Source organism: Acinonyx jubatus, chromosome B3 (genome assembly GCF_027475565.1).
Source record: "Acinonyx jubatus isolate Ajub_Pintada_27869175 chromosome B3, VMU_Ajub_asm_v1.0, whole genome shotgun sequence".
Classification (NCBI taxonomy): Eukaryota; Metazoa; Chordata; class Mammalia; order Carnivora; family Felidae; genus Acinonyx; species Acinonyx jubatus.
In genome coordinates, this window is record NC_069386.1 from 57,116,914 (window position 1) to 57,133,350 (window position 16,437).

Genomic DNA, 16,437 nt, shown 5'->3' on the forward strand with positions numbered 1-16,437 from the left:
AAGCTTCTATCCATGTACAGATTTTTGTGCAGACATACGTTTTCAAATCCTTTTGGTAAATACCAAAGAGCAAGATGGCATGATAAGAGTATGTTTACTTTTTTAAGTTTATCTATTTGTTTTGAGAGAGAGAGAGAGAGCATGAGTAGGGAGGGGTAGAGAGGGAGAGAGAGAGAATCACAGCAGGCTCCACACCATCAACACGGAGTCTGATGTGGGGCTTGAACCCATGAACCACCAGATCATGACCTGAGCTGAAACCAAGAATCGGAAGCCTAACCAACTGAGCCACCCAGGCACCCCACAGTCTTTGGTTTTTTTTAAGTTGACTTATTTGAGAGAGAAAGAGCATGCATGCATGCTTGCATTCATGAGCAGGTGGGGAGCAGAGGGAGGGCAATCCCAAGCAGCATCCCTGCTGTCAGTGCAGAGCCTGGAACCGGGCTCTATATCATAAACCATGAGACCTTGACCTCAGCTGAAATCAAGACTCAGATGCTCAACTAACTGAGCCACCGAGGCTCCGTGAGTATGTTTAGTTTTTTAAGAAACTGCCAAACTGTCTTCCAAAGTGACTGTACCATTTTGTATTCCCACTGGCAATGAATGAGAGTTTCTATTACTCTATGTCCTGACAAGCATTTGGTGATGCCAGTGTTCTGGATTTTGGCCTTCTAACATGTGTGTAGCAGTATCTCATGGTTGTTTCAATTTGTATTTCCTGATAAAATAGGATGTGGATCTTTTCATATGCGTATTTGCCATCTGTTTATCTTTGGTGAAGTGTCTGTTCGGATCTTCTTCCCATTTTTTAATCAGGTCGTTTGTTTTCCTGTTGAGTTTTAAGAGTTCTTTGTGTATCTTGAAGAACAGTCCTGTATCAGATATGTCTTTTGCAAATATTTTCTCCCTCCCAGTCTGTGGCTTGTCTTCTCATTCTCTTGATATTATTTGAAAAATGAAAATTTGGACAGAACCTAGAACAGAAGACAGGTCATCTCCTTGAAAAGAGGGCAGGTTCTCAAGTCTCCCACAGTGGCTCTTAATCAGGTTTGACATTTATAGGTAGGGGAACCTTTCTGAAGTATGCAGCAGTGGAAATAGCAAAAGATCTAACGTCAAAACATGTGTTTCAACCATAACTAAGATTTTTATTAGCTGTACTAGAATTTTTTTTTTTAACTGCAAGTGAAGAAGTCTAAACTTGTCTAAGCAAAACGGGATTTACTAACTCACTGAACTTGAAAATCCAGGAGTCGATCTAGGTTCAGGGATAGCTGTGAAGTGGAGAATAAAGGCAAAAGGAAATGTAGATAAAATTAAATTTCCATATAACATACAGCCCATTGACAAATACAGTACTTGAGACAGGCAGAGTATGACTTTCCTCCAGGAACTCCCAAGGGTCTTAATGTTCATGGCTTTGCTAGAGGGAAAAACAACCTTAGGTTGACAATAGCTAGAGGATCTGGTAAGTCTTCTTTAACATAAGAAAATCCTTTTGGAAGCTTCCTTCATCTTTACCTCCCTCAACTCCAAATTATATAACCAGTCATTCCTCACAACCCCAGTGCAGCTCTTTCTGCTCTTGGGTCCTTTCCATGGACTATAATAAAAACACTCTTTTTGTACTGAAAAGGTTTGAAGATTTCTTGGCTGTTGGCTCCAAACCCCAACACTTCAAACTACATCAGCTATATCCATTTCTTCAAATGAAATCAGGAATATTTCTCTCTCTCTCTCTCTCTCCTCTCTCTCTTTCTCTCGCTCTCTCCTGCTCTCTCTCTCTCTCTCTCTTTCTCCACTGGACTTTCCTCCATATTGGCTCCCATCTAGCAGCTTTCTCTCTGGAAAACAGCTTGAGGTTTTCATACTTCTTATAGCTCTCAAGTGAAGCCAACTCACTCCTAGAATTCACTTATTTCAATCTCTTAAAACAAAAACCTTAAAGTAATAAGACCACAATGCCTACCTGTATACTAGTCTCTACATCCAGGGGATATAGAAGATCTTGATAGACTAATGTGGGTCACATGTATTGGAGAGAGGCGGAGCCTCTTGAATGACAGTCCTGCTAGGAGTTCTAAAAGGCACAGGAGTAGTTCCTTAAAGGAGAATCAGGGTCCTGTTATCAAAAGGAGGAAGGAAATTGGCCCAACCAAAGCAACAGACGTCAACTGTATCAGTTATGAGATTTGAATTAAGGCACTTAAACTCTCTGTACCTCTAGGTTTTTTATTTTGTTTTTTGTTTTTTGTTTCATAGGAAAAGAGATAGGAAGATGATAATACCAGACCCTCTACTTGATACAGTTCTTGTGAGTGAGAGTCAAACGCTTGACAAAACACACAAAAAACATCTGTAAGCTGTAAAGCACTATGGGAAATAATAGCAACCCCTGACTAGGTATTTATATCCCGGAAGAAATATTATTTCTGTTATTAGTGCCTTGGTTACATATATTCACCAACCTTAACGTGGTTTCTTAAGTAGACTTCCATAATGAGATAAAAGAGACTAAATGATTTAGATAAATATCAGAGGGCTTGACAAATTTATGTTTTATTAAAAACTTGCTTCTTTTGTACAAATCAATGTCATATAATAAGAGAGTTTTTGGGGGAGATGAGGGTATATGATGAGAGTTTTTTGGGGGGATATCTACTGGCTAAGCTGGTAACTGAAGTTTCAGACCTGCAGAGTTACAAGACCAAGTCTTGTAGAGAATACCACCAACACCAAGGCGTTCTTTAGCATCAATACCTCTTTCAAGGTTCTTATTTTATTGGTGGCGGTGGGGGAGGTGTCTTATTTTCTTCTATTTTTGTTAGCTTTCTGATGTCTGACTCATGATATTATTCGTGAGTAAATGAACATTCATAATATTGGCTGGTAATTATTGAAACATTATTAGTGCTTTGGGGCTATTAGTAAAACTAGTGCAAAATTTTTATTCATTCAAAGAATTTTACATCTTAAAATTCTTTTTTCATATGTTTATAATGGTTCAAAAGACAATTATTCTTCTACTCTGGGGTTTCCCAAAATTCATTTGGGTTTTTTTTGGGGGGGGGTATTTTTTTTTAAGTTTATTTATTTATTTTGGGAAAGAGAGAGAGAGAGAGAGAGGCAGGGAGGTACAGAGAGAGAGAGGGAGAGAGAGAATCCCAAGCAGCTCTGTGCCAACAGTGAGAGGCTCAAATTCACGAACCATGAGACCAAGACCTGAGCTAAAATCAAGAGTTGGCCACTTAACCGACTGAGCCACCCAGGTATGCCCAAAATTCATTTTTTAATCTTAGTGTGTAGATATCAAAGTGGACACCAACCCTTATTGCTATACTCTCTTTCTATGTGATGTAAAAAGTGGGATTTTAAGGTCTATAGGCAGCATAAATTTTTCCAGTACTCAGCTTTCTTTTTAGGATAGATTTATGTAAATTAGCTAGGATAAATTTATCATGCTTCATTCAAAATTGCTAAAAGTAGTACATGCATCGGCTTTCCATAATGGTCCTTATTCCTTACTTAAAATGTTCTCTTCAAAGTGTTTATGAATAATTTCCAAAGATTCTCCAGACAAGGTGGTGAGATGACATATACAAATTCAATTTCTTTGTAATGTGTTGAGATCAGTAATAAAGAGAGTTCAATCTCTAATTCCTTTTTCAATTTAAAAATTCCAGTGAATTGAGTTATTTTTAAATTATTGCTCTAGTCTTTGGCCTTCCTATAAATTTCCCAACAACATATTTTGAATTATTTTATGAAAGTGACATCTTTAAATTTAATTATTCACTTAGCTTCATCTATAAATATTTTTTCTAAATTGTTCATTTAATGTACTAAGATGAAAGAGCACATTTCAAAGCATTAATTTTGAGACAGAATGTGAGCATGAGCACAAGTGGGGGAGGGGCAGAGAGGGAGAGAAAGAGGGAGAGGGAGAGAGAGAGAGAGAGAGAGAGAGAGAATCCCAAGCAGGCTGCAGGGCTTGAACTCAGGAACCCTGAGATCGTGACCTGAGCCAAAATGAAGAGTCAGACCCGTAACCAACTGAGCCACCCAGGTGCCGCTAAAAGCATGAATTTTTATTAATAGCTATTACAAACAAGGCAACAGGCCCCAAACAGAGTTATATATACCAAGCCCCATGTCACCAAAACAGACTTAAATTTTTGGCTCTCCCAGAAATGGAATCTTAAACCAGTCAATCAAAAATCACCTGGGGGCACCTGGGTGGCTCAGTTGAGTGTCCCACTTTGGTTCAGATCACAATCTCAGGTTTCGTCAGTTGGAGCCCCATATTGGGCTCTCTACTGTCAGTGCAGAGCCTGCTTCCAATTCTGACCTCTCTCTCTCTGCCCCTCCCCCTCCTCAAAAATAAATAAAAACATTTAAAAAAAATCACCTAATCTGCACTAGCTAGGTAATGTACTTGGGAGACCTCTGTTAACTCCTAAAGGAAAGTAACTTTGCAATAACCAATCTTTCTTGCCGGTATAAATTCCTTGTTACTGCTCCTTTATAAAAGGCTTTTTCATTGTACACAGCTCCTTGGTGCTCCTTTCTCTCTGCTAGACTGGATGCTGCCTAATTCAAACTCATCTTTGCTCAAATAAACTTTAATATGCCTCAGTTTAACTTTTAACACAACTAAAGATTTCAAAATGTCATTTTTCTTTTTAAGGTTTTAGAAAAGTCTCTATTATGTGTTCTCAGGGGGATAAATGAACTGTGATTTACATAAAGAGATAAATAGAATCTGTCTACATTTCATCATAAACCTGGTAGAACTAATTCCTTAATGTCACTCCTTGAGGATTTTGCCAGTTCCAGTTGCCCTCAGACCTGTTAAATAACAAAATTCAACCAAGTAAATTTGAAGCTCTAATTGGCTTTATTAAACAACTCATGAGTCAGACAACACCCCATCTAGAAGGTAGAGAGGCAGTCCAAGGAGTTGCACAAAATGGAAGGTTTTTATAGACAAAGGGTGGGGACAAGAAAGTAGCAAAAGAAAAGGATTGTCCCAAAAGAAGCTGTTTGCTAGGAGGAAAAGCAAGGGGTCTTATCATGCACATCACCTCCTCTTTCTCTGGTGGATGGAGAGGACTCAACTGACAGACTCAGGGCACTGATGGAAAGAAACATTTCCTGTCTGACCAGTTAAGGCCACATTTCTTGAGGAGGTTGAAACTGCACTAACCTGGGTATTAAGCCTCTGTTTGGAAACTCTAAGTGACACCATTTGGGACCTGTGATTTACTCTTTTTTTTTTTTTTTAATCAACAATTTTCCCCTTTCGATCAGACTCTCAGTTTAACTGAGAGATGTGATCAAATTTTCAGGCTTCGGCAGTACTCTCGGTTACTGCTCTGCAGGTCACAGTTTTTGCTGCTCCTTTCCGTGGTATCTATAGCTCTTAACTTTTTTACTTAGCTTCTGTGGTATAGGTCACAGTTTCTAGTTCACATGCTTCAAGTTGGTTATATTCCTCATTCCTTAGATGTTCCAGTCTTAAGGAGATCATTTACTTGGTGGTTAGCAGCTATAAACATATATTTAAGGCTTATAAGAGAATACGATGTGCCAGGGAAATTATTAGGATTACTACTACTGTAGCAGGATTCTCACACAAAGCCATGACACCGAAATTTCTCTTTCTAAGAAGCAACTTTATTCATGCCAGCACGGGCTCAGTTGGGTTTATACCCCAAAAAACTGAGCTCCAAATGCCAGGTTGGGTTAGCCTTTTATGCATTTTCTACTTCTTTGTCTCCCTTATAAGGGTAAAGTAGAGACATACAGTCTGATTGGGTGGTTTCATGTTACAGGGTTGTGAGGGATGTATGCATGTAGCCAGATTATCTTCCCTTATCTTGAGGTTTTTTTTCTCACCACATTGTGGGGGGGGGGGGGGGAACCTTACCACACTGCAAACAGGATAATTCCCAATATTTGGAGTGCACTTTTAGAGCCATGGTCCCCAGTACCTAAACCAATTAAAATCAAATAAGCCAAAGAAAGACCCCGTGGAAGGAATTCATTTTTTTAAGCCAAGCAGTTTCAACTTCCCCAGGATGGTAAATCCAGACATAGCAGGTGGTGTTGGACATCACACAGACAACTCCTTGATCAGCTAAAAGACAATCAAGAGCTATTCTATTATTAAGGACAATTTTAACCAGATAGTCTCAGGATTGTTTTAACTATATATATATATATATATATATATATATATATATAGTTATAGATATAGTTAAATATATATTTATAGTTCCATATATATTTATAACTATAAATATATAATATATATATTTAATGTTTCTTTATTTTTAAGGGAGGGGGGTGCAGAGAAAGAGGGAGAGAGAATCCCAAGCCAGCTTCATGCTGTCAGCGCGGAATCCAATGTGGGGCTTGATCTCATGACCCTGGGATCATAACCTGAGCTGAAATCAAGAGTCAAATGCTTCACCAACTGAGTCACCCAGGTGCCCCAAGAGCCTAAGGATTTTTATTGGGCTGCTATTGTTTTAACAGCAGATTATGTGATGATTTTAAGAATTAAGAAGTTTTGGATCAAAGCTTCATTTGCATTTTTCCCTAACCAGGGAGATGGGGACACGCCAGAAAGAAGTGTCCTTTTTAACTTAACAATGTGAATTTAGAGGAGTGACCAATGAGATTGTCACCAGCTAAACCCCAAGACCTGACCTTTACTGCCCACCTGCTTATACCCACCAACCTTTGTCCCACATTCTTAAGTTCTTCTTTCCACCTTATCTCTTAATACAGGCAAGAGACCTGAGGTGCAAAGCATTTCATGATAGAAACTGAAACTACCCTTTAAACAATAACTGATGTGGTTTGAGACAGGGCTCAGGAGCCAACAGCCTCGAAAGAATTCTTGAGATGTTTTCGGTGCAAAAAGATGTTTTTATCATATAGCACAGCGACAGGACACCTGGGCAGAAAGAGCTGCACTGGGGTTGTGAAGATCAATTGGTTATATACTGTGGAGTTGGGGGAGGTAAAAACAAGGGAAGTTTCCAAAAGGATTTTCATATGTTAAAGGATCCTGGAGGCCTGGCTATTTATTGTCAAGCTGAGGTTGGTTTTTCCCTCCAGGAAGGCATTAAGATCAGGAGTTCCTGGAGCAATGTCACGCTCACCTTGTTTCAAGTATTTGTCAATGCGCTGTGGGTTAGAAGGAAATTTAATTTTGTCTACATTTCTTTTGCCTTTGTTCTCCACATGGATAACAACTGCCCTGACAAGACGTCCAGCTGGCTCAGACCACCCAGACCGGTTCAAGCTCAACTCACCTGTGCAGATGGACCATGGAGTAACCCATGGAGTGATGACAGTTACCTTTACCTCATTTTGATGTCAAAATCTCTGCCAATGGAGGAGCATAAGCCTCATCAACATGACAGACAATGTATGTGTAGGCATGTTTCCTTAAGGCACATGCTCAACCTTATGCCCACCTCTACATACAAGGATCCCTGTGATCTTATTGGCTGCAAATCAAGTTTACTATATGTGACAATTCCACCTGCTATGTTTCTATCCTGTGACTCACCAAAGGAGTGAATTCGTGTCGGTTCAGTTATTTTGCCCGTGAAAAATTAGAAGCACAGTTAGATTTTTTTCCTAGCCTGAGAGAAAAGAGGTTACCACCCCACTCCCCTTCGCAATGACCTGGGAGATCCAGCTGAGGGTCCGTTTGGACCAGTGCCAGAAAAGGACGGGAGAAGAAGGAGAAAGGGTTTTCTGTTTAGAATGTGATGTCTTGATCCAGTGTCTTGGGTGGAAGCAGTCTACACCTGGATGTCAGCTTCTCTTCCTGGCCAGTTTGATTTAGGGGTCTCTACCATCTCTTCATTTTGCAGCAGCGTGGGCAGTCAGGAGCACTTGGTAAAGTCCTTTTAATCAATGAGGGCTGTTTTCCTCTGATGATATTTTAGAACACCAAATTACCTGGCTCTAGACTGTGACAGACAGGTTTCTTTGAATTGGGATCCAGGAAGGCTTCTTATCCTGTTGGTGACAGTCTTGAGCATAAAAACATTAGAGACTTATGGTAGCTGGTCATACTAGCCTAAAACAACAGTGACCAGTAGAAGGTTGTGTACTGATAGAATTTCTAGAATTTTCTAAGGTTTTGTTAAGATTCCTATGATTTGTCCGGTGAAGTGGGTGCCCTGATTCCTAGATATAGTGGAAAGTATACCCCGAGTGGGAAACATTTTTTTTTTTACCAGTTTTGTTTTGTTTTGTTGTATTACTATTAGGGCATCAGCCTTGTAGCAAGGAAAGGTTTTAACCCAGCCAGAAAATACGTATATTCCAACCAGTATGTATTGATAATACCTACTGACAGCTTAATAAAATCCAGTTGCAGGTGTTAAAGTTTTGTTTTTGTTTTTAATGTAATTCATTTTTGAGAGAGAGAGAATGAGAGAGAGAGAGAGAAAGAGAATGCTAGCACGAGAAGGGGAGGGGCAGAGACACAAAATCCGAAGCAGACCCCAGGCTCTGAGCTGTCAGCACAGAGCCTGACACGGGGCTCAAACTCACAAACCACAAGATCATGCCCTGAGCCAAAGTCGGACATTTAGCTGACTGAGCCACCCAGGTGCCCCAACAGGTGTTGAAGTTTTATAGACGTCTCTACACTAATGTCTATTTATATCTGGGTCATCTTAAATATATTATGGTGGAAGAAGGAATGCAAAAGCCAAAAAATGGGGTTTTTCAAGGAACCAGGAAGAAGCAAGCAGCTGTTTTGGGCTTCTCATAGTCCTGTTTGTTGAATTTATAACCATTATGTATCTATATCCATACTACTTTTTTTTCCAGATGCAGACTGTTGCCATGTCACAAGGACATTAAGATGGCAAAAGTGTGGCATTAAGGGGCAATTTAAAAAAACTTTTTTTTTTTTTTAATTTATTTGTTTTTGAGAAACAGAATGAGACAAAGCATGAGCGGGGGAGGGGCAGAGAGAAAAGGAGACACAGAATCTGAAGCAGGCTCCAGGCTCTGAGCAAGCGGTCAGCACAGAGCCTGATGCAGGGCTCCAACCTACAACCTGTGAGATCATGACCTGAGACAAAGTCGGATGCTCAACCGACTGAGCCACCCAGGTGCCCCTTAAGGGGCCATTTTTGCAGCAGAAAGGATTTCATCTACATGTGCCACAATCTGACAAATATAATTTAAAAAAATTTTTTAATGTTTGTTTATTTTTGAGAGAGAGAGAGACATAGAGTACGAGCAGGGGAGGGGCAGAGAGAGAGGGAGACACAGAATCGAAGCAGCCTCCAGGCTCTGAGCTGTCAGCACAGAGCCGGATGCAGGGATCTAACTCACCCAACTGTGAGATCATGACCTGGGCTGAAGTTGGATGCTTAACCAACTGAGCCACCCACGTGCCCTTTTTACAAATATAATTTAAAGAAGGCTTAGTATTATTTATTTGACAATATTTTCTATGTAATTTATATAGTAAATAAGCCTAATTAGTTTTACAACTCTTGGAATATTTCAGGTCAAAAAGAATTTTTTTTAAGAATTTGATTTTGGGAAGTTTGTCAAACATTTCAAAAAAAAAAAAAAGATTTTAAAGCACTTACCTAATAGGATCATGGATCATTATGAAACTCGGTACTTAAAAGGTAAGGAAACTTACACAAAACCTTATCAAAAGCAGACTAAAAATCCAAGAAAACTTTGTTATTTTAGCAGAGAGAAGACCAAATTTTAACTTTGCACCAGCTTAATTTTGATATTAAAATTTATTATTTTTAATAAATTTATTTTGATCATAGCTTGACCACACATTAAAATGTTTTAAAGACTTTTTTTTTTTATAAACCTCTACTTTTTTTTCCTATACTCTGATTTTGTCCTATTGTTACCAAGACCCAAGTTTGGCTGTTGAACGCTCAAAAGCCAATACTTGAGAGACATCTGTTTGTTGAAAAGGAAAGTTTGCTTTATTCCAGAGGCTGAAAACCTAGGAAGATGGGGAACTAATGTCCAAACACCATCTCCAAAGTCCTGGACCAAGCGGGGTTTGTTTGTTTGTTTGTTTAAAAAGATTTTAATGTTTATTATTTATTTGTTAGAGACACAGAGAGACAGAGCACAACTGGGGGAGGGGCAGAGAGAGAAGGAGACACAAAATCTGAAGCACATTCCAGGCTCTGAGCTGTCCGCACAGAGCTCAATGCAGGGCATGGGGCTCGAACCCACAAACATGTGAGATCATAATCTGAGCCAAAGTCGGACGCTTAACCTCTTAACCAACTGAGCCAGCCAAGTGCCCCAAAGCTGGGTTTTATTTATTTATTTAAAAAAATTTTTTTTATGTTTATTTATTTTTGAGACAGAGAGAGACAGAGCATGAACGGGGGAGGGTCAGAGAGTGGGAGACACAGACTCTGAAACAGGCTCCAGGCTCTGAGCTGTCAGCACAGAGCCCGACGCGGGGCTCGAACTCACAGACCGCGAGATCATGACCTGAGCTGAAGTCAGACGCTTAACCGACTGAGCCACCCAGGCGCCCCCCAAAGCTGGGTTTTATATAATGGGAAGGTATGGGAAGTGGTGAGGGTCAACATGCAGGGGAAACATTCCCAATATGATGTCAAGTAGACTTGCTGGCATTACGTTATGTTTTCATTTTAAACCAACCTCATTTTAGGATAAAATAACAATAATTATAATTATTATATTATTAATAATAATTACTATTAAATTATTAAACATAATTTATTTTAATGTAACATTAACATATCCAAACAAGTTTAGTTTCTCTTTAATAAGAAGCCAAAAGTAGATAAACCTATGTCTAGTAATTAGTGTCTAGTATTTTGTCTTATTTGGAAATAATCTAGATGTTTAATGAATTTAACTTAACTCATTATTTAACTTAGCAAAACTTTTAAGATTATAAGTTACAAAAAAAAATCAGGGAAACTACTGTTGGGAGGGCCATTGACCCCTTACCTAAAACTTTTTTTTTTAACAATTATATTTAGATTACTTACTTACAAAAACTTTATGAAAGATTAGACAAAGTCAGTCATTATTTTAAGCCATTACTTTTTTGTTGATAGGTATTATAAGAGATAACAAAATTATTTGGTTAGTAAACTCATGTAGATAAAAGTTTTATATTTAATCTTGATAACTCTAAGGACATGCTTATTTTAATTAAACCATCAATCCCAAACTAATTTTTATATCAAAAAAAATTTTTTAGATCACATGGACTTGAAAAGCATTACAAGCCCAATCCTTACAAGCATGTGTCTTTAGACCAACTAAATATAGCCCATTTATAAGTTAATTTTAGCAATACCATCCAGAAGTAGAAACTCAGTTACAACACATCCATGGACACATGTGAATAGATATGATAGACATAGACTTTGACCTTATAGCTTCTGTTTGAAAATTCTGCCATGAAACAGGTACAAAATTTACTAGTTTATAAAGGTTGGACCTGAATTTTTTTTTTTTTTTTAGGTTTGTTTGTTTGGTTATTTTGGTGGATGAAATAAGTTAAGGTTATTGGTCTAGATAGGTAAAGCTTTTTAAAAGTGTATTTATGGCCTTTCGTGGGTGGTGGCAAGAGCAGAGAGTGTGCCATGAAGACCTCAGGCACACCGCGAGGGTGCAAGGTGGTGGGGCACTGCCTATCCACCCCCAAGTGCAGCACTCCACACTCTATCGCATGCAAATCTTTGCACCTAGTCCGCTTGTCACCACGTTCCGCTTCTGGTACTTTTATTGCAGGATTGTTAAGCGTGACGGTCAAAAAAGAATTCTTGAGAAATTTTACGGTGCCACTTAGTAAGTTTACTTAGTAAGTAGCAAGGGGACAGGACCCATGGGCAGAAAAAGCAGCATTCTGCTGCATGAAGCTGGTGGTTACATGCTTAGTGCTCAAGGGGGAGGGGACATGCAGGAAGTATTAGATCGTTAATATCTTTGTATTTCTACTTGTAAAACCACTTTCACAAGAATTCTCTGGTGCTTATAATTCGGTTTGATGTTAACTATTGATGAGATATATAGACAGTCGTGAGACCCTTTAAGAATGTAACAACCAGCACTTATTTGATCCTTGTCAAAACCAAGCATGCTGTAGATCAGCCTTCTGGGCTAAAGGTGAACATTTTTCTGCTTTTATCCATCATCACTTTGTACCTTAGCTGAAGAAGATGAAGTCTTCAGAGTGTGTGAGAAATCCCCCTTGCGGGTGAAGAACTTTGGCATCTGGCTGCACTATGACTCCCACAGTGGCACCCACAACATGTACCGGAAGTACCAGGGCCTGACCACTGCCCCTACCACCCAGTGCTGCCAAGACATGGGTGCGTGGCACTGCTCCTGCCTGGGCCCTCTTGATCCAGATCATGAAGATGGAGGAGATTGCTGCCAGCATGTGCCACTGACTGGCAGTCAAGCAGTCTAAGATCAATGACTCTAAGATCAAATTCCCGCTACCCCACCAGGTCCTACATTGTCAGCACAAGTCACCCTTCACCACCAACAGACCCAACACCTTCTTTTAGATGCAGAGCCTCCTGTCCCCAGGTCTGCCCAAGTAAACTCCTTGCAAAACCTAAAAATAATAATAATAATTATATATATATAATTACTAAAAAATATATATAATTATTAAATATATATATGTATATATATATACATATATATATATATACACATATATATATATATATATATATATATATACTTGTGGAGAAGACGATTAAGGTTTGTATTTGTCCTTGGCAAGTCAAGTTTTAAATGGCCTTTCCTCCTTATTTTTACTTGGTTAGTATTACCTCCCTGGAATTTGCATTTTAAGGGATGGGCTAGATTAAGAATTCCTAGAAAGACTAGGCAGAACACTGTATTTACAGTGTGAAGGTGCAGGGGGAAAATGCAAGCACTTTCTAGAAGGACTTCCCTTCTCTTAAGGGCAGAAGTTTTACAATACTTTATAAGCCTTTTGGGATAAATAAGAGAGGTTTGGGGATTGGTAAAAATGATTGCGTTTGAATGGTTTTTGGAATTACACCTCTGGTCCTATAAAGACCAGATTTGTAAAGCATAGTCAGACATTTTTAGTTTCTCAAAGAACTGGATTATTACCTAAATAATATCAAAGGACTGACACATTCATCTACCTATAAGAAAGTCTTCTTTTTCTCTGGGCACATTTAGCTTAGGGGAGAAGGACTTAAATTTTTTTTTATCAGGCTCTGCATATCAGTGTTTAATTTGGCCAAATTTCTGATTATAGAATCTTTTAAACTATCTTGTTAGGTTTTAGCTGGGACAAACAATAAAGATTTCTGGCAGTGTTAAACAAACTCTTGAATCCAAGAGGCGTTCTCAAAGAGGGGGATAAAAGATATTATTTTTACAGGACGTAGGGCCTCTTCCAAAGATAGTCAAAGAAAGAATGGATAACCTGTAGGTCCCAGAGAGGCAAAAAGTCAAACCACATTCTTAAGATGCAAAACGAGATTAGCAAGGACACAGCTATTCCCAAAAGGAAAAGAATTACTAGTCAATCGCATCTGGATTTGGAAAGAAAGGGATAACTTCAATTTTTTTTTCAATATATGAAATTTATTGTCAAATTGGTTTCCATACAACACCCAGGGCTCATCCCAAAAGGTGCCCTCCTCAATACCCATCACCCACCCTCCCCTCCCTCCCACCCCCCATCAACCCTCAGTTTGTTCTCAGTTTTTAACAGTCTCCTATGCTTTGGCTCTCTCCCACTCTAACCTCTTTTTTTTTTTTTCCTTCCCCTCCCCCATGGGTTTCTGTCAAGTTTCTCAGGATCCACATAAGAGTGAAACCATATGGTATCTGTCTTTCTCTGTATGGCTTATTTCACTTAGCATCACACTCTCCAGTTCCATCCACGTTGCTACAAAAGGCCATATTTCATTCTTTCTCATTGCCATGTAGTATTCCATTGCATATATAAACCACAATTTCTTTACCCATTCATCAGTTGATGGACATTTAGGCTCTTTCCATAATTCGGCTATTGTTGAGAGTGCTGCTATAAACATTGGGGTACAGGTGCCCCTATGCATCAGTACTCCTGTATCCCTTGGGTAAATTCCTAGCAGTGCTATTGCTGGGTCATAGAGTAGGTCTATTTTTAATTTTCTGAGGAACTTCCACACTGCTTTCCAGAGCGGTTGCACCAATTTGCATTCCCACCAACAGTGCAAGAGGGTTCCTGTTTCTCCACATCCTCGCCAGCATCTATAGTCTCCTGATTTGTTCATTTTGGCCACTCTGACTGGCGTGAGGTGATATCTGAGTGTGGTTTTGATTTGTATTTCCCTGATAAGGAGCGACGTTGAACATCTTTTCATGTGCCTGTTGGCCATCTGGATGTCTTCTTTAGAGAAGTGTCTATTCATGTTTTCTGCCCATTTCTTCACTGGGTTATTTGTTTTTCAGGTGTGAAGTTTGGTGAGCTCTTTATAGATTTTGGATACTAGCCCTTTGTCCGATATGTCATTTGCAAATATCTTTTCCCATTCCTTTGGTTGCCTTTTAGTTTTGTTGGTTGTTTCCTTTGCTGTGCAGAAGCTCTTTATCTTCATAAGGTCCCAGTAATTCATTTTTGCTTTTATTTCTCTTGCCTTTGGGGATGTGTCAAGTAAGAGATTGCTACGGCTGAGGTCAGAGAGGTCTTTTCCTGCTTTCTCCTCTAGGGTTTTGATGGTTTCCTGTCTCACATTCAGGTCCTTTATCCATTTTGAGTTTGTTTTTGTGAATGGTGTGAGAAAGTGGTCTAGTTTCAACCTTCTGCATGTTGCTGTCCAGTTCTCCCAGCACCATTTGTTAAAGAGACTGTCTTTTTTCCATTGGATGTTCTTTCCTGCTTTGTCAAAGATGAGTTGGCCATACGTTTGTGGGTCTAGTTCTGGGGTTTCTATTCTATTCCATTGGTCTATGTGTCTGTTTTTGTGCCAATACCATGCTGTCTTGATGATTACAGCTTTGTAGTAGAGGCTACAGTCTGGGATTGTGATGCCTCCTGCTTTGGTCTTCTTCTTCAGAATTACTTTGGCTATTCGGGGCCTTTTGTGGTTCCATATGAATTTTAGGATGGCTTGTTCTAGTTTCAAGAAGAATGCTGGTGCAATTTTGATTGAGATTGCATTGAATGTGTAGATAGCTTTGGGTAGTATTGACATTTTGACAATATTTATTCTTCCAATCCATGAGCAGGGAATGTCTTTCCATTTCTTTATATCTTCTTCAATTACCTTCATAAGCTTTCTATAGTTTTCAGCATACAGATCTTTTACATCTTTGGTTAGATTTATTCCTAGGTATTTTATGCTTCTTGGTGCAATTGTGAATGGGATCAATTTCTTTATTTGTCTTTCTGTTGCTTCATTGTTAGTGTATAAGAATGCAACTGATTTCTGTACATTGATTTTGTATCCTGCAACTTTGCTGAATTCATGTATCAGTTCTAGCAGACTTTTGGTGGAGTCTATCAGATTTTCCACGTATAATATCATGTCATCTGCAAAAAGCGAAAGCTTGACTTCATCTTTGCCAATTTGGATGCCTTTGATTTCCTTTTGTTGTCTGATTGCTGATGCTAGAACTTCCAACACTATATTAAACAACAGCGGTGAGAGTGGGCATCCCTGTCATGTTCCTGATCTCAGGGAAAAAGCTCTCAGTTTTTGCCCATTGAGGATGATGTTAGCTGTGGGCTTTTCATAAATGGCTTTTATGATCTTTAAGTATGTTCCTTCTATCCCGACTTTCTCGAGGGTTTTTATTAAGAAAGGGTGCTGGATTTTGTCAAAGGCCTTTTCTGCATCGATTGACAGGATCATATGGTTCTTCTCTTTTTTTTTTTTATTAATGTGATGTATCACGTTGATTGATTTGTGAATGTTGAACCAGCCCTGCATCCCAGGAATGAATCCCACTTGATCATGGTGAATAATTCTTTTTATATGCTGTTGAATTCGATTTGCTAGTATCTTATTGAGAATTTTTGCATCCATATTCATCAGGGGTATTGGCCTGTAGTTCTCTTTTTTCACTGGGTCTCTGTCTGGTTTAGGAATCAAAGTAATACTGGCTTCATAGAATGAGTCTGGAAGTTTTCCTTCCCTTTCTATTTCTTGGAATAGCTTGAGAAGGATAGGTATTATCTCTGCTTTAAACGTCTGGTAGAACTCCCCTGGGAAGCCATCTGGTCCTGGACTCTTATTTGTTGGGAGATTTTTGATACCCAATTCAATTTCTTTGCTGGTTACGGGTCTGTTCAAGCTTTCTATTTCCTCCTGATTGAGTTTTGGAAGAGTGTGGGTGTTTAGGAATTTGTCCATTTCTTCCAGGTTGTCC

The 16,437-nt window shown here is 39.1% G+C and overlaps 1 protein-coding gene and 1 pseudogene across 1 annotated transcript in view; one reads left to right on the plus strand and one right to left on the minus strand.

The window, feature by feature from the left end:
- The window catches only part of BLOC1S6 (biogenesis of lysosomal organelles complex 1 subunit 6), a 127,652-nt gene that overhangs the window by 24,211 nt on the left and 87,004 nt on the right, over positions 1–16,437 (minus strand). The gene's annotated exons all lie outside the window — the stretch shown is intronic.
- Positions 11,570–12,596, plus strand: LOC106986285 (60S ribosomal protein L18a-like; annotated as a pseudogene).